This window comes from Callionymus lyra, chromosome 2 (genome assembly GCF_982586985.1).
Source record: "Callionymus lyra chromosome 2, fCalLyr1.hap1.1, whole genome shotgun sequence".
Lineage (NCBI taxonomy): Eukaryota > Metazoa > Chordata > Actinopteri > Syngnathiformes > Callionymidae > Callionymus > Callionymus lyra.
The window spans coordinates 204,264-222,339 of record NC_141819.1 but is presented as its reverse complement, the minus strand read 5'-3'; positions in this window follow the sequence as shown (position 1 = coordinate 222,339).

The following is an 18,076-nucleotide window of genomic DNA, read 5'->3' as shown; positions in this document are numbered from 1 at the left end:
ATCTGTGGAGGATTAGTTACTAGTTAGTACGTACACTTTCCTGATGCATACTCACTTCTAGTATACTAAGAGAAGTATGTTTGAGACATACTATCTGTGGAGGATTAGTTACTAGTTAGTACCTACACTATCCTGATGATACTAACTTCTAGTATACTAAGAGAAGTATGTTTGAGACGTACTATCTGTGGAGAATTAGGTACTAGTTAGTACGTACACTATCCTGATGCATACTAACTTCTAGTATACTAAGAGAAGTATGTTTGAGACATACTATCTGTGGAGGATTAGTTACTAGTTAGTACATACACTATCCTGATGATACTAACTTCTAGTATACTAAGAGAAGTATGTTTGAGACATACTATCTGTGGAGGATTAGTTACTAGTTAGTACGTACACTATCCCGATGCATACTAACTTCTAGTATACTAGGGGAGGATGTTTGAGACGTACTATCTGTGGAGGATTAGTTACTAGTTAGTACCTACACTATCCTGATGCATACTAACTTCTAGTATACTAAGGGAAGTATGTTTGAGACATACTATATGTGGAGGCTTAGTTACTAGTTAGTACGTACACTATCCTGATGATACTAACTTCTAGTATACTAAGAGAAGTATGTTTGAGACATACTATCTGTGGAGGATTAGTTACTAGTTAGTACGTACACTATCCTGATGATAGTAACTTCTAGTATACTAAGAGAAGTATGTTTGAGACATACTATCTGTGGAGGTTTAGTTACTAGTTAGTACGTACACTATCCTGATGCATACTAACTTCTAGTATACTAAGAGAAGTATGTTTGAGACATACTATCTGTGGAGGATTAGTTACTAGTTAGTACGTAAACTATCCTGATGATACTAACTTCTAGTATACTAAGAGAAGTATGTTTGAGACATACTATCTGTGGAGGATTAGTTACTAGTTAGTACGTACACTATCCTGATGATACTAACTTCTAGTATACTAAGAGAAGTATGTTTGAGACATACTATCTTTGGAGGATTAGTTACTAGTTAGTACGTAAACTATCCTGATGCATACTAACTTCTAGTATACTAAGAGAAGTCTGTGATTTGAGACATACTATCTGTGGAGGATTAGTTACTAGTTAGTACGTACACTTTCCTGATGCATACTCACTTCTAGTATACTAAGAGAAGTATGTTTGAGACATACTATATGTGGAGGATTAGTTACTAGTTAGTACCTACACTATCCTGATGATTCTAACTTCTAGTATACTAAGAGAAGTATGTTTGAGACGTACTATCTGTGGAGAATTAGTTACTAGTTAGTACGTACACTATCCTGATGCATACTAACTTCTAGTATACTAAGAGAAGTATGTTTGAGACATACTATATGTGGAGGTTTAGTTACTAGTTAGTACGTACACTTTCCTGAGGCATACTAACTTCTAGTATACCAAGAGAAGTATGTTTGAGACGTACTTTCTGTGGAGGATTAGTTAGTAGTTAGTACTTAAACTATCCTGATGCATACTAACTTCTAGTATACTAAGAGAAGTATGTTTGAGTCATACTATCTGTGGAGGATTAGTTACTAGTTAGTACATACACTATCCTGATGATACTAACTTCAAGTATACTAAGAGAAGTATGTTTGAGACATACTATCTGTGGAGGATTAGTTACTAGTTAGTACGTACACTATCCTGATGCATACTCACTTCTAGTATACTAAGAGAAGTATGTTTGAGACATACTATCTGTGGAGGATTAGTTACTAGTTAGTACCTACACTATCCTGATGATACTAACTTCTAGTATACTAAGAGAATTATGTTTGAGACGTACTATCTGTGGAGAATTAGGTACTAGTTAGTACGTACACTATCCTGATGCATACTAACTTCTAGTATACTAAGAGAAGTATGTTTGAGACATACTATATGTGGAGGTTTAGTTACTAGTTAGTACATACACTTTCCTGAGGCATACTAGCTTCTAGTATACCAAGAGAAGTATGTTTGAGACATACTTTCTGTGGAGGATTAGTTACTAGTTAGTACGTAAACTATCCTGATGCATACTAACTTCTAGTATACTAAGAGAAGTATGTTTGAGTCATACTATCTGTGGAGGATTAGTTACTAGTTAGTACGTACACTATCCTGATGATACTAACTTCAAGTATACTAGGGGAGGATGTTTGAGACGTACTATCTGTGGAGGATTAGTTACTAGTTAGTACGTACACTATCCTGATTATACTAACTTCTAGTATACTAAGAGAAGTATGTTTGAGACATAGTATCTGTGGAGGATTAGTTTCTAGTTAGTACGTACACTATCCTGATGATACTAACTTCTAGTACACTAAGAGAAGTATGTTTGATACATACTATCTGTGGAGGATTAGTTACTAGTTAGTACGTACACTATCCTGATGATACTAACTTCTAGTATACTAAGAGAAGTATGTTTGAGACGTACTATATGTGGAGGATTAGTTACTAGTTAGTACGTACACTATCCTGATGATACTAACTTCTAGTATACTAAGAGAAGTATGTTTGAGACATACTATCTGTGGAGGATTAGTTACTAGTTAGTACGTACACTATCCTGATGATACTAACTTCTAGTGTACTAAGAGAAGTATGTTTGAGACATACTATCTGTGGAGGATTAGTTACTAGTTAGTACGTACACTATCCTGATGATACTAACTTCTAGTGTACTAAGAGAAGTATGTTTGAGACATACTATCTGTGGAGGATTAGTTACTAGTTAGTACGTACACTATCCTGATGCATACTAACTTCTAGTGTACTAAGAGAAGTATGTTTGAGACATACTATCTGTGGAGGATTAGTTACTAGTTAGTAAGTAAGTAAGTAAGTAAGTAATATATATTTATATAGCGCTTTTCGAGACCAGGGTCACAAAGCGCTTTAACAATCAAATCAATACTCAAAACAGTACATACTTCAAACGTTAGTACGTACACTATCCTGATGATACTAACTTCTAGTGTACTAAGAGAAGTATGTTTGAGACATACTATCTGTGGAGGATTAGTTACTAGTTAGTACGTACACTATCCTGATGATACTAACTTCTAGTATACTAAGAGAAGTATGTTTGAGACATACTATCTGTGGAGGATTAGTTACTAGTTAGTACGTACACTATCCTGATGATACTAACTTCTAGTGTACTAAGAGAAGTATGTTTGAGACATACTATCTGTGGAGGATTAGTTACTAGTTAGTACGTACACTATCCTGATGATACTAACTTCTAGTGTACTAAGAGAAGTATGTTTGAGACATACCATCTGTGGAGGATTAGTTACTAGTTAGTACGTACACTATCCTGATGATACTAACTTCTAGTATTTGACTCTTGACATGTAGCTTCAGAACCGTCACTATGTTCAACATGGTCACAGCTTCATCATCCAGACTCTGACAAGCATCAGAGACCATGATGCAGGAACAGGAGGCGTGGCCTGAGAGGGGCTCGTGCTGTGGGGGGCACTCGTGGGGGGGGCAGCCTTTGCAATCAGTGCTAAATGCATCACTTTTGTGTTGATTGTCGAGAGGCCATTACGTCCTGATAAGAGCACTTCCACGAGCCCGGGCCTGATTGGGCCGAACATGCTGCTCCTCCGTCTGCCGTCGCCGAGCAATCAGCCCCTCTTTCACTTCCTCGCCGTGATTTCCCCCCAGACCCCCCGACCCCCCGACCCTCTCCCTCCATACAAACGAGTGGCAGATTAAAGGAGAAAAGGTCGCGACAAAAGTCTGTGATTTTAATGCGACAAACCAACAGTTTCAGGCAAAGAAGGTGAAGACGAATTAGTCTCGTGGTGACCCCAACATCTCGTGGTGACCCCAACATCTTGTGGTGACCCCAACATCTCGTAGTGACCCCAACATCTCGTAGTGACCCCAACATCTCGTGGTGACCCCAGCATCTCGTGGTGACCCCAACATCTCGTGGTGACCCCAGCATCTCGTGGTGACCCCAGCATCTCGTGGTGACCCCAGCATCTTGTGGTGACACCAACATCTCGTGGTGACCCCAACATCTCGTGGTGACCCCAGCATCTCTTGGTGACACCACCATCTTGTGGTGACCCCAGCATCTCGTGGTGACCCCAACATCTCATTGTGACCCCAGCATCTCGTGGTGACCCCAACATCTCGTGGTGACCCCAGCATCTCGTGGTGACCCCAGCATCTCGTGGTAACCCCAACATCTCGTGGTGACCCCAGCATCTCGTGGTGACCCCAGCATCTCTACCCATAGTCACCCTGACATTGATAACTTTGTGGGCAGTTTTACAGACTCGTTGCATAACACGTTGACTTAACTGCACCACTAACTCAAGAGTTAACTAGTCGTGCTCCCTGGTTTACTCAGTAACACGTCAATTCCAGTCCATCAGTCCTTCAGCCCATCAATCCATCAGTCCATCATTTCATCAGTCCATCAGTCCATCAGACCATCAGTCCATCAGTCCATCAGACCATCAGTCCATCAGTCCATCAGTCCATCAGTCCATCAGTCCATCAGTCCATCCCTCCTCATCTCAGTAGCAATGACTTTATGAACTTTTTTAATGAAAAAATTGTAACTATCAGAGGAAAGATTCAAGACCTCCTAGATTCTTCTAATAAACCAGTGCAGCCTCACCGGACACAGACACTATGACTGATACATACTTTGACTCCTTTCTACCAGTGAGTCCTCGACAGCTGTCCCAGGTTGTTTCCTCCTCAAAGTCCACAACATGTCTTCTGGATCCTATTCCCACATGACTACTTAAAGAACTGTTCCCCTTACTTAGCACTTTCATACTTGACATTATTAACTTGTCAATAACATCATGTGCATTAAAACCTCTTGATCCAGAGGTTCTAACTAACTATAGTTCTATCTCTTGATCCAGAGGTTCTCACTAACTATAGTTCTATCTCTTGATTCAGAAGTTCTCACTAACTATAGTTCTATCTTTCGATCCAGAGGTTCTCACTAACTATAGTTCTATCTCTTGATCCAGAGGTTCTCACTAACTATAGTCCTATCTCTTGATCCAGAGGTTCTAACTAACTATAGTTCTATCTCTTGATCCAGAGGTTCTCACTAACTATAGTTATATCTCTTGATCCAGAGGATCTCACTAACTATAGTTCTATCTCTTGATCCAGAGGTTCTAACTAACTATAGGCAAATCTCTTGATCCAGAGGTTCTCACTAACTATAGTTCTATCTTTTGATCCAGAGGTTCTCACTAACTATAGTTCTATCTCTTGATCCAGAGGTTCTCACTAACTATAGTTCTATCTCTATACAGTCCATCAGTCCATCAGTCCATCAGACCATCAGTCCATCAGACCGTCAGACCGTCAGACCATCAGTCCATCAGGCCGTCAGGACCTCACTGAGATCATGACTGAGATCCTGACTGAGATCCTGACTGAGGTTCTGACTGAGGTTCTGACTGAGGTCCTGACTGAGGTCCTGACTGAGGTCCTGACTGAGGTTCTGACTGAGGTTCTGTCTGAGGTTCTGACTGAGGTTCTGACTGAGATCCTGACTGAGATCCTGACTGAGATCCTGACTGAGGTCCTGACTGAGGTTCTGACTGAGGTTCTGACTAAGGTTCTGACCGAGGTTCTGACTGAGGTCCTGACTGAGGTCCTGACTGAGATCCTGACTGAGGTCCTGACTGAGGTTCTGACTGAGGTGCTGACTGAGGTTCTGACTGAGATCCTGAATGAGGTCCTGACTGAGATCCTGACTGAGTACTGAGGTCCTGACTGAGATCCTGACTGACATCCTGACTGAGATCCAGACTGAGATCCTGACTACGATCCTAACTGAGGACTGAGGTCCTGACTGAGGTTCTGACTGAGGTTCTGACTGAGATCCTGACTGAGGTCCTGACTGAGGTCCTGACTGAGGTTCTGACTGAGATCCTGACTGAGGTTCTGACTGAGATCCTATCTGAGGTTCTGACTGAGATCCTGACTGAGATACTGACTGAGGTCCTGACTGAGGTCCTGACTGAGGACTGAGATCCTGACTGAGATCCTGACTGAGGTTCTGACTGAGATCCTGACTGAGGTCCTGACTGAGATCCTGACTGAGGTCCTGACTGAGGTTCTGACTGAGGTTCTGACTGAGGTTCTGACTGAGATCCTGAATGAGGTCCTGACTGAGATCCTGACAGAGATCCTGACTGAGATCCTGACTGCGATCCTGACTGAGGACTGAGGTCCTGACTAAGGTTCTGACTGAGATCCTGACTGAGGTTCTGACTGAGATCCTGACTGAGCTTCTGACGAAGATCCTGACTGAGATCCTGACTGAGGTCCTGACTGAGGCCCTGACTGAGGTTCTGACTGAGGTTCTGACTAAGATCCTGACTGAGATCCTGACTGCGATCCTGACTGAGGACTGAGGTCCTGACTGAGGTTCTGACTGAGATCCTGACTGAGGTTCTGACTGAGATCCTGACTGAGGTTCTGACTGAGATCCTATCTGAGGTTCTGACTAAGATCCTGACTGAGATCCTGACTGAGGTCCTGACTGAGGTCCTGACTGAGGTCCTGACTGAGGTTCTGACTGAGGTTCTGTCTGAGGTTCTGACTGAGGTTCTGACTGAGTTCTATGTCTTGATCCAGAGGTTCTCACTAACTATAGTTCTATCTCTTGATCCAGAGGATCTCACTAACTATAGTTCTATCTCTTGATCCAGAGGTTCTCACTAACTATAGGCAAATCTCTTGATCCAGAGGTTCTCACTAACTATAGTTCTATCTTTTGATCCAGAGGTTCTCACTAACTATAGTTCTATCTCTTGATCCAGAGGTTCTCACTAACTATAGTTCTATCTCTATACAGTCCATCAGTCCATCAGTCCATCAGACCATCAGTCCATCAGACCGTCAGACCATCAGTCCATCAGGCCGTCAGGACCTCACTGAGATCATGACTGAGATCCTGACTGAGATCCTGACTGAGGTTCTGACTGAGGTTCTGACTGAGGTCCTGACTGAGGTCCTGACTGAGGTCCTGACTGAGGTTCTGACTGAGGTTCTGTCTGAGGTTCTGACTGAGGTTCTGACTGAGATCCTGACTGAGATCCTGACTGAGATCCTGACTGAGGTCCTGACTGAGGTTCTGACTGAGGTTCTGACTAAGGTTCTGACCGAGGTTCTGACTGAGGTCCTGACTGAGGTCCTGACTGAGATCCTGACTGAGGTCCTGACTGAGGTTCTGACTGAGGTGCTGACTGAGGTTCTGACTGAGATCCTGAATGAGGTCCTGACTGAGATCCTGACTGAGTACTGAGGTCCTGACTGAGATCCTGACTGACATCCTGACTGAGATCCTGACTGAGATCCTGACTACGATCCTAACTGAGGACTGAGGTCCTGACTGAGGTTCTGACTGAGGTTCTGACTGAGATCCTGACTGAGGTCCTGACTGAGGTCCTGACTGAGGTTCTGACTGAGATCCTGACTGAGGTTCTGACTGAGATCCTATCTGAGGTTCTGACTGAGATCCTGACTGAGATACTGACTGAGGTCCTGACTGAGGTCCTGACTGAGGACTGAGATCCTGACTGAGATCCTGACTGAGGTTCTGACTGAGATCCTGACTGAGGTCCTGACTGAGATCCTGACTGAGGTCCTGACTGAGGTTCTGACTGAGGTTCTGACTGAGGTTCTGACTGAGATCCTGAATGAGGTCCTGACTGAGATCCTGACAGAGATCCTGAATGAGATCCTGACTGAGATCCTGACTGAGGACTGAGGTCCTGACTAAGGTTCTGACTGAGATTCTGACTGAGGTTCTGACTGAGATCCTGACTGAGGTTCTGACGAAGATCCTGACTGAGATCCTGACTGAGGTCCTGACTGAGGTTCTGACTAAGATCCTGACTGAGATCCTGACTGCGATCCTGACTGAGGACTGAGGTCCTGACTGAGGTTCTGACTGAGATCCTGACTGAGGTTCTGACTGAGATCCTGACTGAGGTTCTGACTGAGATCCTATCTGAGGTTCTGACTAAGATCCTGACTGAGATCCTGACTGAGGTCCTGACTGAGGTCCTGACTGAGGTTCTGACTGAGGTTCTGACTAAGATCCTGACTGAGATCCTGACTGAGGTCCTGACTGAGGTCCTGACTGAGGACTTAGATCCTGACTGAGGACTGAGATCCTGACTGAAATCCTGACTGAGGTCCTGACTTAGATCCTGACTGAGGTTCTGACTGAGGTCCTGACTGAGGTCCTGACTGAGATCCTGACTGAGGTCCTGACTGAGGTTCTGACTGAGGTTCTGACTGAGATCCTGAATGAGGTCCTGACTGAGATCCTGACTGAGTACTGAGGTCCTGACTGAGATCCTGACTGACATCCTGACTGAGATCCTGACTGCGATGCTGACTGAGGACTGAGGTCCTGACTGAGGTTCTGACTGAGATCCTGACTGAGGTGCTGACTGAGGTTCTGACTGAGATCCTGACTGAGGTTCTGACTGAGATCCTATCTGAGGTTCTGACTGAGATCCTGACTGAGATCCTGACTGAGGTCCTGACTGAGGTCCTGACTGAGGACTGAGATCCTGACTGAGGACTGAGATCCTGACTGAAATCCTGACTGAGGTTCTGACTGAGATCCTGACTGAGGTTCTGACTGAGATCCTGACTGAGGTTCTGACTGAGATCCTGACTGAGGTCCTGACTGAGGTTCTGACTGAGGTTCTGACTAATATCCTGACTGAGATCCTGACTGAGGTCCTGACTGAGATCCTGACTGAGGTTCTGACTGAGATCCTATCTGAGGTTCTGACTGAGATCCTGACTGAGATCCTGACTGAGGTCCTGACTGAGGTCCTGACTGAGGACTGAGATCCTGACTGAGGACTGAGATCCTGACTGAAATCCTGACTGAGGTTCTGACTGAGATCCTGACTGAGGTTCTGACTGAGATCCTGACTGAGGTTCTGACTGAGATCCTGACTGAGGTCCTGACTGAGGTTCTGACTGAGGTTCTGACTAATATCCTGACTGAGATCCTGACTGAGGTCCTGACTGAGGTCCTGACTGAGGACTTAGATCCTGACTGAGGACTGAGATCCTGACTGAAATCCTGACTGAGGTTCTGACTGAGGTTCTGACTGAGGTTCTGACTGAGATCCTGACTGAGATCCTGACTGAGGTTCTGACTGAGGTTCTGACTGAGGTTCTGACTGAGGTCCTGACTGAGGTCCTGACTGAGATCCTGACTGAGATCCTGACTGAGGTCCTGACTGAGGTTCTGACTGAGGTTCTGACTGAGGTTCTGACTGAGGTCCTGACTGAGGTCCTGACTGAGATCCTGACTGAGATCCTGACTGAGGTTCTGACTGAGGTTCGGACTGAGGTTCTGACTGAGATCCTGAATGAGGTCCTGACTGAGATCCTGACTGAGTACTGAGGTCCTGACTGAGATCCTGACTGACATCCTGACTGAGATCCTCACTGAGATCCTGACTGAGATCCTGACTACGATCCTAACTGAGGACTGAGGTCCTGACTGAGGTTCTGACTGAGGTTCTGACTGAGATCCTGACTGAGGTCCTGACTAAGGTTCTGACTGAGGTTCTGACTTAGATCCTGACTGAGGTCCTGACTGAGATCCTGACTGAGGTCCTGACTGAGGTTCTGACTGAGGTTCTGACTGAGATCCTGAATGAGGTCCTGACTGAGATCGTGACTGAGTACTGAGGTCCTGACTGAGATCCTGACTGACATCCTGACTGAGATCCTGACTGCGATGCTGATTGAGGACTGAGGTCCTGACTGAGGTTCTGACTGAGATCCTGACTGAGGTCCTGACTGAGGTTCTGACTGAGATCCAGACTGAGGTTCTGACTATGATCCTATCTGAGGTTCTGACTGAGATCCTGACTGAGATCCTGACTGAGGTCCTGACTGAGGTCCTGACTGAGGACTGAGATCCTGACTGAGGACTGAGATCCTGACTGAAATCCTGACTGAGGTTCTGACTGAGATCCTGACTGAGGTTCTGACTGAGATCCTGACTGAGGTTCTGACTGAGATCCTGACTGAGGTTCTGACTGAGGTTCTGACTAAGATCCTGACTGAGATCCTGACTGAGGTCCTGACTGAGGTCCTGACTGAGGACTTAGATCCTGACTGAGGACTGAGATCCTGACTGAAATCCTGACTGAGGTTCTGACTGAGATCCTGACTGAGATCCTGACTGAGATCCTGACTGAGGTCCTGACTGAGGTTCTGACTGAGGTTCTGACTGAGGTTCTGACTGAGGTCCTGACTGAGGTCCTGACTGAGATCCTGACTGAGATCCTGACTGAGGTCCTGACTGAGGTTCTGACTGAGGTTCTGACTGAGGTTCTGACTGAGGTCCTGACTGAGGTCCTGACTGAGATCCTGACTGAGGTCCTGACTGAGGTTCTGACTGAGGTTCTGACTGAGGTTCTGACTGAGATCCTGAATGAGGTCCTGACTGAGATCCTGACTGAGTACTGAGGTCCTGACTGAGATCCTGACTGACATCCTGACTGAGATCCTGACTGAGATCCTGACTGAGATCCTGACTACGATCCTAACTGAGGACTGAGTTCCTGACTGAGGTTCTGACTGAGGTTCTGACTGAGATCCTGACTGAGGTCCTGACTGAGGTCCTGACTGAGGTCCTGACTGAGGTTCTGACTGAGATCCTGACTGAGGTTCTGACTGAGATCCTATCTGAGGTTCTGACTGAGATCCTGACTGAGATCCTGACTGAGGTCCTGACTGAGGTCCTGACTGAGGACTGAGATCCTGACTGAGATCCTGACTGAGATCCTGACTGAGGTTCTGACTGAGGTCCTGACTGAGGTCCTGACTGAGATCCTGACTGAGGTCCTGACTGAGGTTCTGACTGAGGTTCTGACTGAGGTTCTGACTGAGATCCTTAATGAGGTCCTGACTGAGATCCTGACTGGGTACTGAGGTCCTGACTGAGATCCTGACTGACATCCTGACCGAGATCCTGACAGAGATCCTGACTGAGATCCTGACTGCGATCCTGACTGAGGACTGAGGTCCTGACTGAGGTTCCGACTGAGATCCTGACTGAGGTCCTGACTGACGGTCCTGACTGAGGTTCTGACTGAGATCCTGACTGAGGTTCTGACTGAGATCCTATCTGAGGTTCTGACTGAGATCCTGACCGATATCCTGACTGAGGTCCTGACTCAGGTCCTGACTGAGGACTGAGATCCTGACTGAAATCCTGACTGAGGTTCTGATTGAGATCCTGACTGAGGTTCTGACTGAGATCCTGACTGAGGTTCTGACTGAGATCCTGACTGAGATCCTGACTGAGGTCCTGACTAAGATCCTGACTGAGATCCTGACTGAGGTCCTGACTGAGGTTCTGACTGAGGTTCTGACTAAGATCATGACTGAGATCCTGACTGAGGTCCTGACTGAGGTCCTGACTGAGGACTTAGATCCTGACTGAGGACTGAGATCCTGACTGAAATCCTGACTGAGGTCCTGACTGAGATCCTGACTGAGGTTCTGACTGAGGTCCTGACTGAGATCCTGACTGAGGTCCTGACTGAGGTTCTGACTGAGATCCTGAATGAGGTCCTGACTGAGATCCTGACTGAGTACTGAGGTCCTGACTGAGATCCTGACTGACATCCTGACTGAGATCCTGACTGAGATCCTGACTGAGATCCTGACTACGATCCTAACTGAGGACTGAGGTCCTGACTGAGGTTCTGACTGAGGTTCTGACTGAGATCCTGACTGAGGTCCTGACTGAGGACTGAGATCCTGACTGAGGACTGAGATTCTGACTGAGATCCTGACTGAGGTCCTGACTGAGGTCCTGACTGAGGACTGAGATTCTGACTGAGATCCTGACTGAGGTCCTGACTGAGGACTGAGATCCTGACTGAGATCCTGACTGAGGTCCTGACTGAGTACTGAGATCTTGACTGAGGTCCTGACTGAGATCCTGACTGAGGTCCTGACTGAGGTCCTGACTGAGGACTGAGATCCTGACTGAGATCCTGACTGAGATCCTGACTGAGTACTGACTGCGATCCTGACTGAGGTCCTGACTGAGGACTGAGGTCCTGACTGAGATCCTGACTGAGATCCTGACTGAGATCCTGACTGAGATCCTGACTGAGGTCCTGACTGAGGACTGAGGTCCTGACTGAGGACTGAGATTTTGACTGAGATCCTGACTTAGGTCCTGACTGAGATCCTGCCTGAGGTCCTGACTGAGATCCTGACTGAGGTTCTGACTGAGATCCTGACTGAGGACTGAGATCCTGACTGAGATCCTGACTGAGGTCCTGACTGAGGACTGAGATCCTGACTGAGATCCTGACTGCGATCCTGACTGAGGTCCTGACTGAGGACTGAGGTTCTGACTGAGATCCTGACTGAGATTCTGACTGAGATGCTGACTGAGGTCCTGACTGAGGACTGAGATCCTGACTGAGATCCTGACTGAGGTCCTGACTGAGATCCTGACTGAGATCCTGCCTGAGGTCCTGACTGAGATCCTGACTGAGGTTCTGACTGAGATCCTGACTGAGGACTGAGATCCTGACTGAGATCCTGACTGAGGTCCTGACTGAGGACTGAGATCCTGACTGAGATCCTGACTGCGATCCTGACTGAGGTCCTGACTGAGGACTGAGGTTCTGACTGAGATCCTGACTGAGATTCTGACTGAGATGCTGACTGAGGTCCTGACTGAGGACTGAGATCCTGACTGAGGTCCTGACTGAGGACTGAGGTCCTGACTGAGATTCTGACTGAGATCCTCACTGAGGACTGAGATTCTCACTGAGGTCCTGACTGAGATCCTGACTGAGGTTCTGACTGCGATCCTGACTGAGGACTGAGATCCTGACTGAGATCCTGACTGAGATCCTGACTGAGGTCCTGACTGAGGACTGACATTCTGACTGAGGACTGAGATCCTGACTGAGATCCTGACTGAGATCCTGACTGTGGTCCTGACTGAGGACTGAGATTCTGACTGAGGACTGATATCCTGACTGAGATCCTGACTGCGATCCTGACTGAGGTCCTGACTGAGGACTGAGGTCCTGACTGAGATCCTGACTGAGATTCTGACTGAGATGCTGACTGAGGTCCTGACTGAGGACTGAGATCCTGACTGAGATCCTGACTGAGGTCCTGACTGAAGACTGAGATCCTGACTGAGATTCTGACTGAGATGCTGACTGAGGTCCTGACTGAGGACTGAGATCCTGACTGAGATCCTGACTGAGGTCCTGACTGAGGACTGAGATCCTGACTGAGGTCCTGACTGAGGACTGAGGTCCTGACTGAGATTCTGACTGATATCCTGACTGAAGACTGAGATTCTGACTGAGGTCCTGACTGAGATCCTGACTGAGGTCCTGACTGAAGACTGAGATTCTGACTGAGATCTTGAATTAGGTCCTGACTGAGGACTGAGGTCCTGACTGAGGACTGAAATTCTGACTGAGATCCTGACTGAGGTCCTGACTGAGGACTGAGATCCTGACTGAGACCCTGACTGAGGACTGAGGTCCTGACTGAGATCCTGACTGAGATCCTGACTGAGGTCCTGACTGAGGACTGAGATCCTGACTGAGGACTGAGATTCTGACTGAGATCCTGACTGAGGTCCTGACTGAGGACTGAGATCCTGACTGAGATCCTGACTGAGGTCCTGACTGAGGACTGAGATCCTGACTGAGGACTGAGATTCTGACTGAGATCCTGACTGAGGTCCTGACTGAGGACTGAGATCCTAACCCTCATCTAAGAAAAGAACAATGTAATTATTTGCATGACGACACAAGAGTCAGATCTTCTTCAAGAACACATGAAGTCTCATGAGGACACCGAGGGTCAGATCTTCTTCAATAACACATGAAGTCTCATGAGGACACCGAGGGTCAGATCTTCTTCAAGAACACATGAAGTCTCATGAGGACACCGAGGGTCAAATCTTCTTCAAGAACACATGAAGTCTCATGAGGACACCGAGGGTCAGATCTTCTTCAATAACACATGAAGTCTCATGAGGACACCGAGGGTCAGATCTTCTTCAATAGAAATAGAAATAGAAATAGAAAAGCTTTATTCACATGAAGGTCAGATCTTCTTCAAGAACACATGAAGTCTCATGAGGACACCGAGGGTCAAATCTTCTTCAAGAACACATGAAGTCTCATGAGGACACCGAGGGTCAGATCTTCTTCAAGAACACATGAAGTCTCATGAGGACACCGAGGGTCAGATCTTCTTCAATAACACATGAAGTCTCATGAGGACACCGAGGGTCAGATCTTCTTCAATAACACATGAAGTCTCATGAGGACACCGAGGGTCAGATCTTCTTCAAGAACACATGAAGTCTCATGAGGACACCGAGGGTCAGATCTTCTTCAAGAACACATGAAGTCTCATGAGGACACCGAGGGTCAGATCTTCTTCAATAACACATGAAGTCTCATGAGGACACCGAGGGTCAGATCTTCTTCAAGAACACATGAAGTCTCATGAGGACACCGAGGGTCAGATCTTCTTCAAGAACACATGAAGTCTCATGAGGACACCGAGGGTCAGATCTTCTTCAAGAACACATGAAGTCTCATGAGGACACCGAGGCTCAGACACACTATCAGATTATTTAAAGTCCTACTAAGACTGTTACCCTAATAATAAACTAGGGTAACAAAGCAGGTCAAGGATGTCCTTAAAGGCCTCGACACACCGACTGTCTGACAGCGTCAGGAAGTGATCTGACCTGGTCTGACCTGGTCTGACCTGGTCCAGTGTGTTCTGGTCCGTCCCTCCATGAAGCCTCGTACACACAAGTGTACCTTCTGCACATGTGCAACAGCAGGTGACACATGACGTCAGAGAGAAGTATAATTACGGTGTTTTCACTCGTTGAACGAAAAGATAAAAACTCGATGGATAAGAAAATGCAGCGACTGGCATCGTCTTGATCTTCTTGTGGAGGACGTCGCAGGAAAAGCTCCTGGATCTCACAGCAGCAGCTCGGAGGCTTTTCATGTGTCGAGCAAGATGTAGAGAAGTTATTGTGTTGATCGAGGAAGATGTAGAGAAGTTATTGTGTCGATCGAGCAAGATGTAGAGAAGTTATTGTGTCGATCGAGCAAGATGTAGAGAAGTTATTGTGTTGATCGAGCAAGATGTAGAGAAGTTATTGTGTCGATCGAGCAAGATGTAGAGAAGTTATTGTGTTGATCGAGCAAGATGTAGAGAAGTTATTGTGTTGATCGAGCAAGATGTAGAGAAGTTATTGTGTTGATCGAGCAAGATGTAGAGAAGTTATTGTGTTGATCGAGCAAGATGTAAAGAAGTCATTGTGTTGATCGAGCAAGATGTAAAGAAGTTATTGTGTTGATCGAACAAGATGTAGAGAAGTTATTGTGTTGATCGAGCAAGATGTAGAGAAGTTATTGTGTTGATCGAGCAAGATGTAGAGAAGTTATTGTGTTGATCGAGCAAGATGTAAAGAAGTCATTGTGTTGATCGAGCAAGATGTAAAGAAGTTATTGTGTTGATCGAACAAGATGTAGAGAAGTTATTGTGTTGATCGAGCAAGATGTAGAGAAGTTATTGTGTTGATCGAGCAAGATGTAGAGAAGTTATTGTGTTGATCGAGCAAGATGTAGAGAAGTCATTGTGTTGATCGAGCAAGATGTAGAGAAGTCATTGTGTTGATCGAGCAAGATGTAGAGAAGTTATTGTGTTGATCGAGCAAGATGTAGAGAAGTTATTGTGTTGATCGAGCAAGATGTAAAGAAGTTATTGTGTTGATCGAGCAAGATGTAAAGAAGTTATTGTGTTGATCGAGCAAGATGTAGAGAAGTTATTGTGTTGATCGAGCAAGATGTAGAGAAGTTATTGTGTTGATCGAGCAAGATGTAGAGAAGTTATTGTGTTGATCGAGCAAGATGTAGAGAAGTTATTGTGTTGATCGAGCAAGATGTAGAGAAGTTATTGTGTTGATCGAGCAAGATGTAGAGAAGTTATTGTGTTGATCGAGCAAGATGTAGAGAAGTTATTGTGTTGATCGAGCAAGATGTAGAGAAGTTATTGTGTTGATCGAGCAAGATGTAAAGAAGTTATTGTGTTGATCGAGCAAGATGTAGAGAAGTTATTGTGTTGATCGAGCAAGATGTAAAGAAGTTATTGTGTTGATCGAGCAAGATGTAAAGAAGTTATTGTGTTGATCGAGCAAGATGTAAAGAAGTTATTGTGTTGATCGAGCAAGATGTACAGAAGTTATTGTGTTGATCGAGCAAGATGTAGAGAAGTTATTGTGTTGATCGAGCAAGATGTAGAGAAGTTATTGTGTTGATCGAGCAAGATGTAAAGAAGTTATTGTGTTGATCGAGCAAGATGTAGAGAAGTTATTGTGTTGATCGAGCAAGATGTAGAGAAGTTATTGTGTTGATCGAGCAAGATGTAAAGAAGTTATTGTGTTGATCGAGCAAGATGTAGAGAAGTTATTGTGTTGATCGAGCAAGATGTAAAGAAGTTATTGTGTTGATCGAGCAAGATGTAGAGAAGTTATTGTGTTGATCGAGCAAGATGTACAGAAGTTATTGTGTTGATCGAGCAAGATGTAGAGAAGTTATTGTGTTGATCGAGCAAGATGTACAGAAGTTATTGTGTTGATCGAGCAAGATGTAGAGAAGTTATTGTGTTGATCGAGCAAGATGTAGAGAAGTTATTGTGTTGATCGAGCAAGATGTAGAGAAGTTATTGTGTTGATCGAGCAAGATGTAGAGAAGTTATTGTGTTGATCGAGCAAGATGTAGAGAAGTTATTGTGTTGATCGAGCAAGATGTAGAGAAGTTATTGTGTTGATCGAGCAAGATGTAGAGAAGTTATTGTGTTGATCGAGCAAGATGTAAAGAAGTTATTGTGTTGATCGAGCAAGATGTAGAGAAGTTATTGTGTTGATCGAGCAAGATGTAGAGAAGTTATTGTGTTGATCGAGCAAGATGTAGAGAAGTTATTGTGTTGATCGAGCAAGATGTAAAGAAGTTATTGTGTTGATCGAGCAAGATGTAAAGAAGTCATTGTGTTGATCGAGCAAGATGTAGAGAAGTTATTGTGTTGATCGAGCAAGATGTAGAGAAATTATTGTGTTGATCGAGCAAGATGTAGAGAAATCATTGTGTTGATCGAGCAAGATGTAGAGAAGTTATTGTGTTGATCGAGCAAGATGTAGAGAAATTATTGTGTTGATCGAGCAAGATGTAGAGAAGTCATTGTGTTGATCGAGCAAGATGTAGAGAAATTATTGTGTTGATCGAGCAAGATGTAGAGAAATTATTGTGTTGATCGAGCAAGATGTAGAGAAGTTATTGTGTTGATCGAGCAAGATGTAGAGAAGTTATTGTGTTGATCGAGCAAGATGTAGAGAAGTTATTGTGTTGATCGAGCAAGATGTAGAGAAGTTATTGTGTTGATCGAGCAAGATGTAGAGAAGTTATTGTGTTGATCGAGCAAGATGTAAAGAAGTTATTGTGTTGATCGAGCAAGATGTAGAGAAGTTATTGTGTTGATCGAGCAAGATGTAAAGAAGTCATTGTGTTGATCGAGGAAGATGTAGAGAAGTTATTGTGTTGATCGAGCAAGATGTAGAGAAGTTATTGTGTTGATCGAGGAAGATGTAGAGAAGTTATTGTGTTGATCGAGCAAGATGTAAAGAAGTTATTGTGTTGATCGAGCAAGATGTAGAGAAGTTATTGTGTTGATCGAGCAAGATGTAGAGAAGTTATTGTGTTGATCGAGCAAGATGTAGAGAAGTTATTGTGTTGATCGAGCAAGATGTAAAGAAGTTATTGTGTTGATCGAGCAAGATGTAAAGAAGTTATTGTGTTGATCGAGCAAGATGTAAAGAAGTTATTGTGTTGATCGAGCAAGATGTAAAGAAGTTATTGTGTTGATCGAGGAAGATGTAGAGAAGTTATTGTGTTGATCGAGCAAGAT